Source organism: Heterocephalus glaber, unplaced genomic scaffold, assembly GCF_053883595.1.
Source record: "Heterocephalus glaber isolate CG9 unplaced genomic scaffold, H.glaber_assembly_v1.0 deba00000331, whole genome shotgun sequence".
NCBI lineage: Eukaryota > Metazoa > Chordata > Mammalia > Rodentia > Bathyergidae > Heterocephalus > Heterocephalus glaber.
Genome location: NW_028258142.1, coordinates 21,619,869 through 21,634,104, shown reverse-complemented (window position 1 = coordinate 21,634,104; position 14,236 = coordinate 21,619,869).

Sequence of the window (14,236 nt, the reverse complement as noted above, 5' to 3'; positions counted from 1 at the left end):
ATGGTACTGTCTCCAGTCCCCCTATGAGCCTGCAGCCTGACCTTCAGGGGCACCTAAGGAGATGGAACCTTCTCCAGATCAGCAGATGACACCACCTCAGCCTGTAGAACTCCCTAAGGCAGGGAGGGGGGGAGGGGGCCCTTCCAGTGCTGCTACCAGCCCCGTCTCCACCCCCAGAGCCTCCTGAAGAGGTAGAACTTTCTCCAGCTCAGGCAGTGGAACCATCTCAGCATCCACATGAGCCACCCACTGAAAGTGTAGCTCACCCTGCAGCCCATTTTGAGATGACAGTTCCACCACCAGCTCAGGACCAAGCTCTGCTGCCACCATTGCCCAGTGTTACATGACATCCTTTGGACCTGGAAGTCACCATCACTAGAACCCACTGGAGAAGGTAAACTTCCTATAGCCTTCCAGAAGTCTACAGCTCTTGGTGCAGGGCACCCCGAGGTGACACTTCCACAACCAAACCTGATTCTGGGCACAGATGGACTTTTGGACCTGGAGCTTACCAGAACTCCACCATCAACTGCAGAAGCTAGAGATTCTCCAGCTATGCAGGAGTGCTCCTTTCAGCCTCCAGACCCAGCTGAGGCTCTAGCACCTCTTAAGATAAGAGTTTGGAACAGCAGTTCAGGAGCCTCCTCAGTACCCAGCATCACCTGAGATCACAGGCCAGCCTTTGACCAGGAGCTGACCACAGGCACCATGCCCACCATGGAGGCTACACACTCTCCAGCCCTATAGAAGTCTATAGCTCCTCCTGCAACACAAACTGGGGTGATGCTTCCACACAGACTAAGTTCAGGTTCAGCATCCAAAGCTCACTAAAGTCACCACTCAACCTTCAGAGGTCAATGATTTAACTGTGCAAAGTGAACAGAGCACCACGACACACAGCAACATATGGAAGCTCTGCCAGGAGATCCTGTCTGGTACTGGTCTCAGCCCTATGCACAGGCTGCACGGAGTGCCTGCCATAGAGCCCAGCACCTACAGCACCACATTCACCATCTTGTCACCTTCTTCCTCTGTGTGCCCCACTATCCGTGACTTGGCAGCCTTTCCTCAAGGTCCCTGGGCAGTCTCTGCCTCCCAACCCATGTGGACTGACCTTCCACTTTTACCTTTTCCTTATCCCAGTCTCCTTTCTACTGTGCTCCTTTCCCTTTTATTTGCAACTGTCCTTTGCCTAGTGGGATAGTTTTTTGTGTGTGTGTGGTACCAGGAATTGACCTTTGGATGTAGGGCCTGCCAGGCAGGTGTGGCAGCCCTGAGCTACATCCCTGGCCCATAGGGATGGTTCTAGCCCAACATGTGCATGGCTCACTTCTTCAATGCTAAGAATACACAGTCCATGTGTTTAGAGACAGAAGGCTTTGCAGGCAGCAGATCCCTGACTCAGTTAGACACATTCACAAATTGGCAGGCTGTGGAGTGTCTCTTGTGCCAAGAGTGGAAGCACTGAAGGAGTGAAAGAGGAGAAGCCCAGCTCCCTCCCACCCCCAGGCATTAGGTCAGTTGATGTGGCTATCAATGTAACTTAAGAGCAGGAGAAGGTGGTCCATCAGGAGGTCGTATCTCAGCCTCCAGGCTTTCCTAGGGAGACTGAACCTTCTCCCAGGCAGCAAGAGCACCCATTTTTGACTTCTGAGGCTCCTGAGAAAAACAGACATTAACAATGATACTTACTTCCAGTTGCTGGTGTGGTGTTTCATCTTTGTCCTGACCCTCTTGAGGACCTAGCTCTATCTGACTGCCTATAATATTTCTACCTAGATCATCTATTTATAATATTCCCCCCTCTGAAGAGGTATCCCAAACTGCCAAGAGGGATCAAGGGGTGATGACAGCTCTGACTACTTCTGGCTGAAGGGGGTCGTAGTTGTGATTGGCAGTCAGAGATACCCTCCAGAGGGTCTGTCTAAAGGCCCTTGATAGGCATCAGGCATTTCCATCATGGGTAGGTGTATAGCTCTAAGCCTGGAAGAGACAAGGCCAAGGAGACATTTAAGTATACGTGGGCCAAACAATAAGATCAGTAAGACAAATATTTTGAGTACAGCCAACAAATAGTTTCCAACAGGAAGAGCCAGTAATAGCTTCTAAATGTCTGATGCGGAGTCACTACCGAGTATCCTGCCTTTTTTGTCCCATTGTCCATGAAGGAACTGTTATCACAGAAAAGGGTCAAGTCAGGGTCAGGAAGGTGAGTGTCTAATAAGTCTTCTCAGGCTGAGTATGTGTGAAGAATTCTTGTTTGCAGTCATGACTGTCAGTTTCAATTTCCTCCCTTTCTAGTAGAAAGGTGGCAGGATTTAAGAGCAACATGTCCTTATTTGAATGGCTGTTCCTTCAAGAAGTAGAGCCTGGTATTTAAGAAGTCAGTTGTCTCATAACCACAATCTCCCTTTGGACAAAAAAAAGTCCTACCACATCGTGGGGTGTATATACAGTGGGATCCTCACCTAAAATCATCTTGATTGCCTCTGGTATTAGGAGAGCTACTGCAGCTGTAGGTCTAAAGCATGCAGCCCATCCCTTTGCTACAATGTCTAATTCATGACGTAGATACCCTACAGGCTGTTGGGTCCTGGATCCTGCATAAGCACTCCCAAAGCCATCCCCCACCTTTGGTCAATATAAAAATTGAAATGATGTCTTGTCTGTAAGCTCAGTGCAGAAGTATTTAGAAGCGCAAGTTTCTGGAATTCAGTTTGGGAATCATCTTCCCAGGTTAAAATATGGGTATCTGTTTTTTGGGTTTCTTTTATATGCTGATAGAAAGGTCCTGCAATCTCACCATACTCTGCTATCCAAAGCTGACAAAAACATGTAATTCCTAGGAATCCCTTTAGCTGTTTTAGAGTCGTGGGCTTTGGGAAGGAAAGTATTGGTTTAATTCTTCCCTCAGTCTTCAGGTTCCCTTAGATACAAGGCCCAAATACTTTGCCTCAAGGCTGCAAAGTTGTGCTTTACATCTAGAAACCTTATAACCCCTGTCTGCTAGAAAATTTAGCAGAGCATGGGTCCCCTTTACAAGGCTTCCTGTCAGCACCAGGAGACCTGTGTGTGTCTGAAGACTCTGCCGCAGGTACTGATTTGCCACCCAAAGACTTCCCCTCTGCACTGCTGGTCCAGGTGATGAGTTAGAAACATAAGTGGATCAGCTGCTTCAGTGGCTCCTCCTGGATAAAAGGACTCACTTCCCCCTTCATCTGTGGTTGAAAAATGGACTGTGCTGAGCCCAATACCCCCGGGCCTGTGCCATGTTCATCTCCAGGATGAGCTTCCTGCTGTGGCTTCTTAGTGAAGACCAAGAGGACAAGGTGTTCCACCCCAAGTTGGAGCTGGTGAACTGGATCACTGACACCTTCATTAGCAGGGGCAGAGAAGCCCAGGGGAGCATCTGGAAGCCAAGGAGTCCCAGGCTCAATGGAGGATGGAGCAGTTGAATGCTGACACCTCCATCAGCGAGGACACAGAAGCCCAGAGAAAGCTGAGCTGTGCCTAATTCTTCATTGAAAAGGGTCTTCTAGGGATTTTTAAATGAATTCTGCTCCTAAGACTTCTCTGAGGAAAGGAAGCCAGGCCCCAGTGGTCCTGCTGGTCCTCAAGAGACCAAGTCCTTAAGGGGAGGCTCTGAGGCAGGAGTCCACAACCCAGTCAGCAGGGGCGTCCTCTTCCTCCCTTCCCTGGCCTGGGCTCACCTGAAGAACCTAGGGGCCATTAGTCCTCAGATCTCTTGCAGGCAAGGTTTTACCACCCACCTGCAGTGGCAACCACAAAGGGGACCAACCCATTGCTCTTATTTGTATTCCCATAGTACCTGTACTTCATACTGATGTATTTTCCATAGAGATTATCATGTTAATGTTTTTTTTCTTTTTACATTACTTAGCTTCATTCTTCTGACCATGAGCTGCTTAGCACTAAACAGTGTGCTTAATGAAACTTTACAGAAAAAATAGATGACTTTTCCAAATTTTGTTTTACCAATATTATTTTATTCTTCAGATTGTGGATGGGGAAATTTTTTTTTGGTAATCACAAAATATATCAATAACCACATCACAACATAGGGCTAAAATTATTCTGTGCTCTCTTCTAATTTGGTAAGCTTTATTATAGTTATTTTTCTGAGAACTCAACCTTATTCTGGCTTCATCTTTATTGGAAAATATTCCTCTTGTTCAATACATTTGGTATACATAATATTGACCTTATACAGAAAATCAAGAACCCTCTGACACTGAGATTTGAAGGATCCTGGGAAAATCTTCCAATTTTACTATTAGCTGCTTCTTGACATTGGATATTTAATTTTGGCATCATCATCATTTTAGTTAATTTCTCCCCAAGATTTGTCCTAGTAAAAGAAAGAGATATCCAAGAGAAGTAATGAACATCCAATTTCCATTAGTCCTGATCATGGAAAAGAAAAAGGACTAGAGGGTAAATATGAAATTTTGTTTGGAAGGTGATGAGGATAGGAATATCATGAGTTCTTTCAGGGCCTGGATAAGACCATTGTCTGGAAAATAATTATACTCTGTCATATTTGCCAAAAGCATCTATATAGAGTAATAAATTATAGTACTATTCTGTCTGTTCTTGAATACTAAAACTCTTGGAATAATTTTTCATATAATTTTCCTCAATTGACAAAGTGATGCAACTATAATGTAAGATGAATACTATAATTACTAAGAATACTTTTTTTATGAAAAGTTTTTCTATCAATTTCCCTCAGCACCTTAGAAATAGTCATCAGATATTCTGAGAACTGCTACATTAAACATTAGTTTCTTTGTTGTAATCCATACTCTTAGCAAATTTGATCAGGTAAGATTTTAGGAGAAATATAAGGAAGATTTTACTTTTCTTTTGTTATCTTGATACTTTACAGATGTACAATTGATATTTCTGGGCTACTAAGCCCAATATGCTAATTTGGTATAAAGATATGCTAAAAAAATTTTAGCTATTCATTAAAACTGATATATCAAATATTTTTGTGTCATTACTAGTAAAAAGAATTCTTTTAGAAAATGATTACCCTTGTTGCATATACCTTGATGCTTTCAAGACTAATATAACTTACTGAAGTTGGATTGCCTGGGGTACTAGCTCTGCCACCTAATAGTTATATGATCATGGTCAAGTTTCTTAATTACCCTCTACCTCACTTTATTCATCCATAAAATAGGACAATAGTAGTATATCACAGAGTCATTTAAAGATTATTTGGAGTAATAGAAATGCTTAAAACAGTACTTGGTAAATAAGACAAGATGAATAATTGCTCTCTGTTGAGAATTTTATTTTGTTAGTGATTTGTTACTATTTTTCTCCTAATGGGATTTCAGTAAGCTAATACAAAATCCATACAGATAACCCAAAGAATAAATAAAAAGATGCAAAAACATTTAGTGGATACTGTAGAAATAAATCTAGTATTTATTTTATTATAATTATAAATTTTCAACTTGTATTTTTCTTAGCTATGTTTCAGGTTATACTCTTCCTAGATATTCACTTCTGCCTTGTTTTTAAAGTTTTTATATCTTATTAATATATCATTAACTGTCAATAATGTGCTTTTTAATTTTCATGTATTCATAAATATAGCATTACTTGAGGGATGAAGTATAAGGCGTGAGAAAAAATAAAAATGTTCTAAGACAACCCAAAACAAATAAAATTGGAATAATTTAGTCAAAATCATTGTCATATAAAAGAAAAAAGGTTACAGAATTTAACTTGTGAAGTTTTCAATCTTTACTTCTTTGACTTTTTTTTCCATCTCCCAATCATTCCCCTCCCTGTTCTTTTATCCTGATGACACAAATGTTAGATATTTTCTTCGCATTTCCCAGGTCACTAAAGTTGTATCCCTTTTTCTATTTATTTTCTACCTGTTGTTCAGCTTGGATAATTTCTCTTGGCTTTAAAATTAATTACTTATTTTGTCTTCTTCATTCTAATGTTGAACCCTTCAAATGAGTTTTTAAAAGTTTGGTTATTGTATTTTTCAGTTCTCAAATTTTCATTTGATTCTTCCTCATATTCTCTAATGTTTTGCTAAGACTTATTGTTTTCACTTGTTTCAGGTGTACTTATACTTACAATTGGAACCATTTTTATGATGATTGCTTTAATGTTTTTGTCAGATAAACATCTCTCTCTTCTCAATGTTCATATCTATTAATTGTCTTCTTGTTTGATTGTAAGTTCTGATTTACTTACTTCTTAGTAAAAATAACTTTTCAAAATTAAAATCTGGACATATGGAGTTTATATTATAGAGCCATCTAATTTCAATCTTTTGATTTTACTTAACTTTGTCAGAAGCCATGCCAGCAGGGGAAAGGGATGTCATGGCCTTGTTAATGCCAGGTAGGGAAGGAGATCCAGATTCTTCTCTCCTCCTTCAGTGACATAAGGGACTTTGGATGCAATAGAAAAAGGGTCTCTTCATTGTTACTGGACAGGTGTGAGAGTCTGACTCCTCACTAGGCCTTAGCTGAGTGGGCAGAAGTGTCATATTATGAGGGTATTTGAGAGGTACTGGCTTCACTGACACTGAAGGGGGATGGATGTCTTGACTCTCACTATTGGACCTGGCACAGCGCAGAGAGGTGGTTAGTTCCTCATTATCGGTGGGTGACTGGGAGTCCAGGCCTTGCTACAAGGAGGTGGAGGTGAGGCTGCATTTTCTTTGATATTTGACTGCTATAAAGTGGTTGTCTAAAACTTTTCTTTCTAGCTGAGCTGCCCTTTTTATGATACTTTGGCTTGAAAGGGCAGGCTATGTTGGAATCTTTTTCTGTTTGTTCCTAATGATGTTTCTGGGATGCCAACTTCTCCAGCTCTAAATCCAGGATATATAAGACAAAAAGAAAACCCAGAAGATTTACTGTCATTTTTCAGACTGCAGTTTCCCTGGCTGATTTGCTGCCTTCTTTCCACCTTTCAGTGTCTTCTGCTTGATACATATACATCCACAGTTTTTAGTTGTACTAGATAGGAAGAGTAGGAAAAGGTACATCTACTTCATCTTTTAAAAGGTATAATTCAGGCAATTAGACATTTTAGATAAGGTGAGAATAAGTTTGAATATTTGAAAGCTGTGCCCATTTTCAACAAAATGGAATCAAATTCCTCAAATAAACCTAGTAAAATTTTTTACCCCAACTTGTGACACAGATCAATTATTTAGCAAAAGTAGAAGAGAAAAAGATTTTAAATTCCTCATATAGCAAGTTGACACTATATTAGTGAGAATAATTTTATTTTAGCATTAAATTTTATGAAATACTATTAGTGGTTTACCTCCTATATAATAGAAAATATATTTTTGAGATATTCTCACATTAAGGAGCTGGCTTAAACATGAATCTAAATGCCCACACTGTCTTTTACCAAAAGAGAAAATAGCAATGCTTAATGAAAATAAGATTGATAGACTCTTTTGCTCTTTTATCAGTAGCCTAAAAATGGCAAACTTTTAAAAAGAATTAATTAATGACTCTAACACTTAACATTACTGTTGGAATGAGGCCATGATATGCCAAGTTTTCAGCATATTTCACAGTTCGGTATTTTTTATCTAAAAAATGTGTGGACAAATATTCGCTATTTATTAAGCAACTATAATTGCCTAAAACTCTAGTGCATATTGTACAATGCTCTGTAAGGATTTGTTGTGTCTTCTCTACTCTGACTCTAGGTCATCCTTTTAATGTGTCTGTGGCACACTGGGGTTTGGGATGTTGTTTTCAGCCATTGAGCTGTTTTCAGAATAATAGTGCTAAATGATCCGTGCAGAAGCCTATCTTCTATTTGGCTGAATTGTCAGTACATTACCAGTAACACTAAGGAAGATTGTTTTAAATATCAGGTCTTGAGGAGTCATTCTAGTGCACCTTTGGGAGGATTTGATTATATGAGTAGTTACACCAGTTACTCAAGGCTACAGCTATTATGGGCATTTTACTGAAAATCTTAGGAATTAATCCTGTAACTCAAATACAGTGGATCAAACTGAATTACTCTCTATGAATCTCAGAAAGTAAACTTAAAAAAGAAAAAGAAAAAGAGAAAACCTTTCTGGGTAAATTCCCTGACAGCCTGGTCAATAAAGTATTGAAAAAATGTAAAACTAGCCCCTTATCAGGTCTATAGACATGGTCTGTCCATGTGCTTTGGTGGACATGTTTTCCTGTCTTCTTTTAAAAACAAAATAAAGCTAGTCTCCTTTGGCCACTGTTAACTCCACCAAGAGGCTATAAAAGTGTTGGCAGCTAGATACTTTTTAATATACACTGACTGAAATCCCAAAGAACAGCAAATATTCATTTTATGAGGCTTTTGTCAGTGCCATGTGTCCCCACAAATGTACAGTTTATGATGTGAACCAGTGTGTGCCTGATTTTTATTCATAGCTATACTATGAAAAAAGATACATTGACTAGGTCAGCTGAGAATATCCTTATTTATAGTTTCTATTTTAATTACTATTCAGTATATTGAGGCACGTTTTTCATGTTAAGGAAGAGTAGATTTGTGAAGGAGATGAAATAAAAGACATTTATATGTCTTACATTCTATAATTTATAGGTTATTTTTATTAGAAATTATATGATTTCATGAGGATTGCTGCTTTTTAACAAAAAATATCATATTAGTACTATTTCCCATGAAAAGTAAGTGCTTTAAAGTGCCACTATAGAAATATTTTGGGGCTTCTACTTTCCAGTTGCTTTTATAATAAATTTGCATTAAACTGAGGATCTACTACAGCAAATCTTTGGGTTTGGAATGCAAGTTTCTAGGTGACTTGTAACAAAGTGTTTTGAATTAAATATACATAAATTTGAAAATCATGATTTAGTCCAAAGATGAAGAGCTAGAGCCCCATCATTATGTGTAAGGAGAGCATTAAGGAATTTCCTACTTTATATTCTAGAAAAAGCATCCATTTTTTTCTACAAACTGAAACTTGACTTTTGGTGAACAGTTAGGCATCACAGTGCCACCAAAGATGTGTACAGTGTCCACTAGAATGCTTTCACTTGTGATTTGGAAGCATGTATGTTTTTGATCTTGAGAAAATTGTACTTTGCTTAGCAGATAGGAACTCAGGCCCCCTTTAAACACTAGATCTCAAATTTGTTCACTAAATTCCTCAGCAAAACATTGGTTTATGCATATTTTTTCTTTTGCTATTTCTAGAATTCAAAAATTCAAGGCTGTGGCTTTATGGAAAATCTTGTGGGATTTCTTATCTTTTTTTTCCGCTTAAATTCTTTTATTGGTACTTTTTAGGTATACAATAGCTTTACATTTATCATTGGGTGCTTATACCTGTACATGATGTATCTTGGTTCTTTTTTTTTCCCCCATTACCTGTGCGCCCTTCACCCCCCTACCATTCCCTATTTACATACTTTGTTTCCATTTTAAAAATGATTAAAATGAATAATTGATAATTTGAAATAGGAAGAAAAGGTCCAAAAGGGTAGGGAAAGTGGGAGGGGAAGGGTAAAGGAAAGAAGGGAAAGGAAAAATTATGGGATGTCTTTAAGAGTATATCTTCATCTATCATTTTAGAAAGATAATTATCTACTTGAAAGTACCAAATCTCTGACTTTTTGAAGTTTCTGTCCTTGAGAAACTAAGATGGGAGGATCACATAAGCCTAAAAGTTTGAGACCAGCTTGGGCAACATAGTAAGATCCCACTTCAAAAAGAAAAGTTTCTGTCTTCGAAAAAAGATTACACTCACGTATCTCTTAACTTCTCCTGGGATGTCTGACATCATTTGATTTTTCTATCTTATTCTATATGGACTGCTTATTCATTTTCCAAGGATTATTTTTTAGTAATTAATGATGACTTTTGTTCATGATACAACCCAAAACTTGACAGTATCATGCTTCGTGTTGCAACAGTTTTTATGAACTCTTTCTCAAAGTTAAATAACTTGACAAAAACTTATTATATTTCAGAACTGGATAATTTTTAAAAAGAGGCAAGAGCTGATATCTCCAGACCCATAATATAGAGGGAACAAGAAGAAGGCACATGAATAATTTACACAATTTCAGGAAATCAGTAAAAGAAACAAGCAGAGTGCACTAGGAGGTCACAAGAGAAATGATTCACTCTGTTTGCAGGGGTTGAGGAAGTTTTGCAGACACGATGGTATTTAAATGAACTCTCCCCAACAGTGAGCAAATGGGGAAGAACAGGAGACCTAATAAACAGAAGTATCAGGCCAGAAATAAATCAAGGCAGATTCAAAGCAAATGGCTTTTGGACAATGGCAAATCATATTATAATGGGATTAAATCCTGGGGAGAGAGACTCGGCATGTGTTGTGTTGGAAGACAGGTCATGGCTGTGAATATTAAAGTGTCACCAAATGTGGAGCACAGAGACTAGTGATTTATTTTTTTCCCAATGTAATGTGCAGAATTTATATAAAATAAAATGGAACCATATGCGTATAGTTTTAATCATGATAAAATGAACATTGCCATGCCTCAGAAACTTCTGATATGTTCCTCCTAATTGCATTTTTCTCCCTCTCAGATTGGACAAAAACTGTTATTTACATATTGTTAACCATTCTTTGGTTCTTTTCACAATTCTTGAGAAAAATTGTTAACATGTTTGTAATGCATAATGTTTACATTCCTTGCATGGGGTGGTACAAATGAATAACACATCTTAATTCATTTTTTATCCCCTTTCCCTTTCTACCATACTGCTCCCTCAATCTTTTAATCCCCTTCCTCCCTCTTTTGGATATATTTGCAGTATATAATGTTATGTTTACATTTCTTGTGTGGAGTTTGTGCATGTACATAACATACCTTAACAGCCCTTTTCATCCCCCTGTCTCTACCCTCCCTCAATCTCTTGAATCCCATTTGCCTTTGAGAAAGACCTATTTTCCTACTTCCTATCATCAATCTTTTATTTTGGTCTTTATTCAAAGTTTAAATTTCTCATATAAGAGAAACCATACAATATTTAAGCTTGTGTATCTACTTTATTTCACCGAACATTATGTTCTCCAGGTGCATCCATTTTCCTAATGACTCAAGTTTAGCTTTCTTTATAGTGAAGCAGTGCTCCATTGTGTATAAACACTATATTTTCTTTATCCATTCATTTGTTGATGCACATATAGGCTGCTTCCAAGATTTAGCTATTATGAACTGTGCTACTGAAATATCTCCAGTTCATTCCTCTAAACTAAATATTGCTTTTGCCTCTTTTTGAGCTTCTATAAGTGGAATCATTCTGTATGTTGTCTTAAATGACTTTCTATGTTTTATTTTTATTAATAATTATTTTGATTGAAAAAAATAATAATTGTATATCTTTAGGGAGTATAGTGTGATGTTTTAAAGTAGTTATACCATATAGAATGATTAGATCAAATTAGTTACCATATTTATCACCTTGGCTACTGATCATTTTGGCAAGAAGCATTTGAAATTTGTTGGAGTAGATCAGTGATGGTGAGCCTTTTAGAGACCAAGTGTCAAACCCATTTATTTATCACAAAGTGCCAACACTGCAATTAAACCTGAAAACTAAGATTTTAGTTCAGAAAAACAACTCCACATTAACATTCTTTTGTCTTAAAAGAAAAACACAATAGCATGTGTGCCATCGGTTCACCACCATTGCCTTAGAGACTTTGAAATATACATTATTTGTTGAATATGATCACCCTGCTATGCAATAAACCTCCATACCTATTCCTCTTGTCTCGCTGAAACTTGATACCCTTTCATTAATGACTCCAGATCTTCCCAACCCCTCAGCCTCTGGTAACCATCATCTCCTCAACTTTTATGGCTTAGCTTTTTTAGATTTCTTATATAATTAGAATTATGCCATGTTTGTTTTTCTGTGCCTGCCTTACTGTTACTTGCTTTGACATATAACTTCTTTAAAAATTCCCTTGAAAGGAGTTAGAATACTTTTATAAGAATATATTATAACTTCCATAGTGTCATTATTTCATAGTCAGTGTGCATTTGGATTATTTCAGTTTTTGTGAATATTGTTTCTATGCATTTTCTTCTTATGTATTTGCAAGGGCTTTTAGGGTATATATTAGTCATGGAGTAGTAGCTGGATGGAAGTAGTTTATATACTTGATAAGTTTTGCTAGAAAATTTTTTCTAACTGCTTAAACTTATACTCTCCAATAGAAAGAGCATTTATGGGATAATTTATGTTGTTTATTATACAAATGATACTTGGAATTGACTAGACTCAATGTTTTGGTAATATGAACTACATCTCCAGTCCTTCTAAAATTATTTTTTGAGACAAGGGTTTCATTAGGTCACTAAATTGTCCATGTTGAGATTGAGCTTGCAATTCTTTGTCTCAGTCTTCCAGAGTGCTGGAATTACAAGCAAGTGCCACCATACCCAGCCAGGAATCTCTGTTTTAAGTTTGTGTTTCTCAGATTATGAATGAGATTAAACCCTTTTTCATATGATTATTGGTCATTGGTGGTCTCTAAAATTTTTGGTCAATTCATTTTACCATGTACTATAAGATTACTTTTTTCTTATTGATTCCATTCGTGAATGCTTTTGTTTGTGAACAGCTTGATTTGCAAACAGAAGCATTTGACAAAATTTTGTTTTTATTTGAGAATGGTGCATTGGATGACACATGACCATGGGCATCTTTCTCACAGGAACATGAACATGGACATCTTTTCCAGACTCTTGGAATGAATTGTTTGTGAACCGAGATACCACTGTGTATAGAAGTTCCTCATGCTTTCTGAATACTATTTGTTTTGTTTATTTTGTATATCATAAATATTTTCTCACAGGTTGTAGTTCATTTTACTTTGGATTTTTGTTCAATATTGCAGTAGAGTCTATCCTAATGGTCTCATTTTAACTCAATCCCCTCTTTTCATAGACCCTACCTCCAAAATATAGTCTTATTCTGAGGTGCTGAAGATTGAAGCTTCAGTATGAATTTGGTAGGACACAATTCGGTCCATAATAGGTATTTAGAAAGGATAAATATTCAAGGTAACTCAGAAGTATATCTATGTCCTGTAGGGTAGGATAAAGATTTGAAGTGGAATAGCATTGAGGAATAAAAAACATCATAAGAAAAATATTTCCACTTATTAAAGATATTGATGGAACACATTCTGTGTTTAATAAAGCATTCCCAAACTGATGTTCAGAATTGAAAAATCTATTATTGGATCATCCAAAGGTAGCAAGTTCTGTCATACATTGTCTCATAAATGAAATAGCAGAATAACACTTGAAGATTTGAAATGACATGAAATCTACTGATACTTCTGGTAGAAATGTATTTCTTTATGATATATTCAAGCTTTATTCTTTTCCCTGATTTCTCATCAGAATTGTCTTGTTCATCTGCACAAATACTCACTAAGAACAATATAGGATATTGTGCTTGCTCATGCCTGTTTGGAAATATGATAGGTATATAGTTTCTTCCCACAAAAAATAAACACTAATAAAACTTCTAAGAAGCAGAATAATGTAGACAAAGTGCCAGCCTAAGGATTGTGAAATGTGATTTGTTCTGTTTTCTTACATTAAACACATATTGTACAACTTATTTTAGAGTCTTTTTTTCTATTGCTGAGAAAATGAAAGATCATCATCTAAGTAAAACTTGTATTCCCTTATTGATTGTTCTACACAGATTAGATCTTAATAGAATAAATGTCATCTAGACACGTCAACAGCAACATGGCAGAAATGATAGGGAATAAGAATTGTCTGGAATACATTTTAGATCTCTAATACAGGAAGCCTTGCAGGATAATAATAGCTTATTTTTATTGAGTGTGCCAGGCACTGTGTTTTAGTGCTTTTCAACTATGAATTTTTCAAGTTACATGTCTCTTATTTTAACCATAGAAGAAAAAACAATGGGCTAAGTTGCTCAGTTACTCACCAAAGAAATGTGGAATTTGAACTGAGACAGTCTAAGACCAGAGCTTATATGCTCAACTGCTGTGCTATGCTCTATTTCCTAAAAAAAAGTTAAAAAAAGCCTCATATTATCTCTGTACAATAATAGTGAGGTCAAGTCCAAAGACAAAGTAGGAAGAATTAAGAAGTGTCAAGGTTAGAACAATCCACTGAATTTGATATATGAATAATTTGGCAGAATGGATTATTTACTTCAAAAA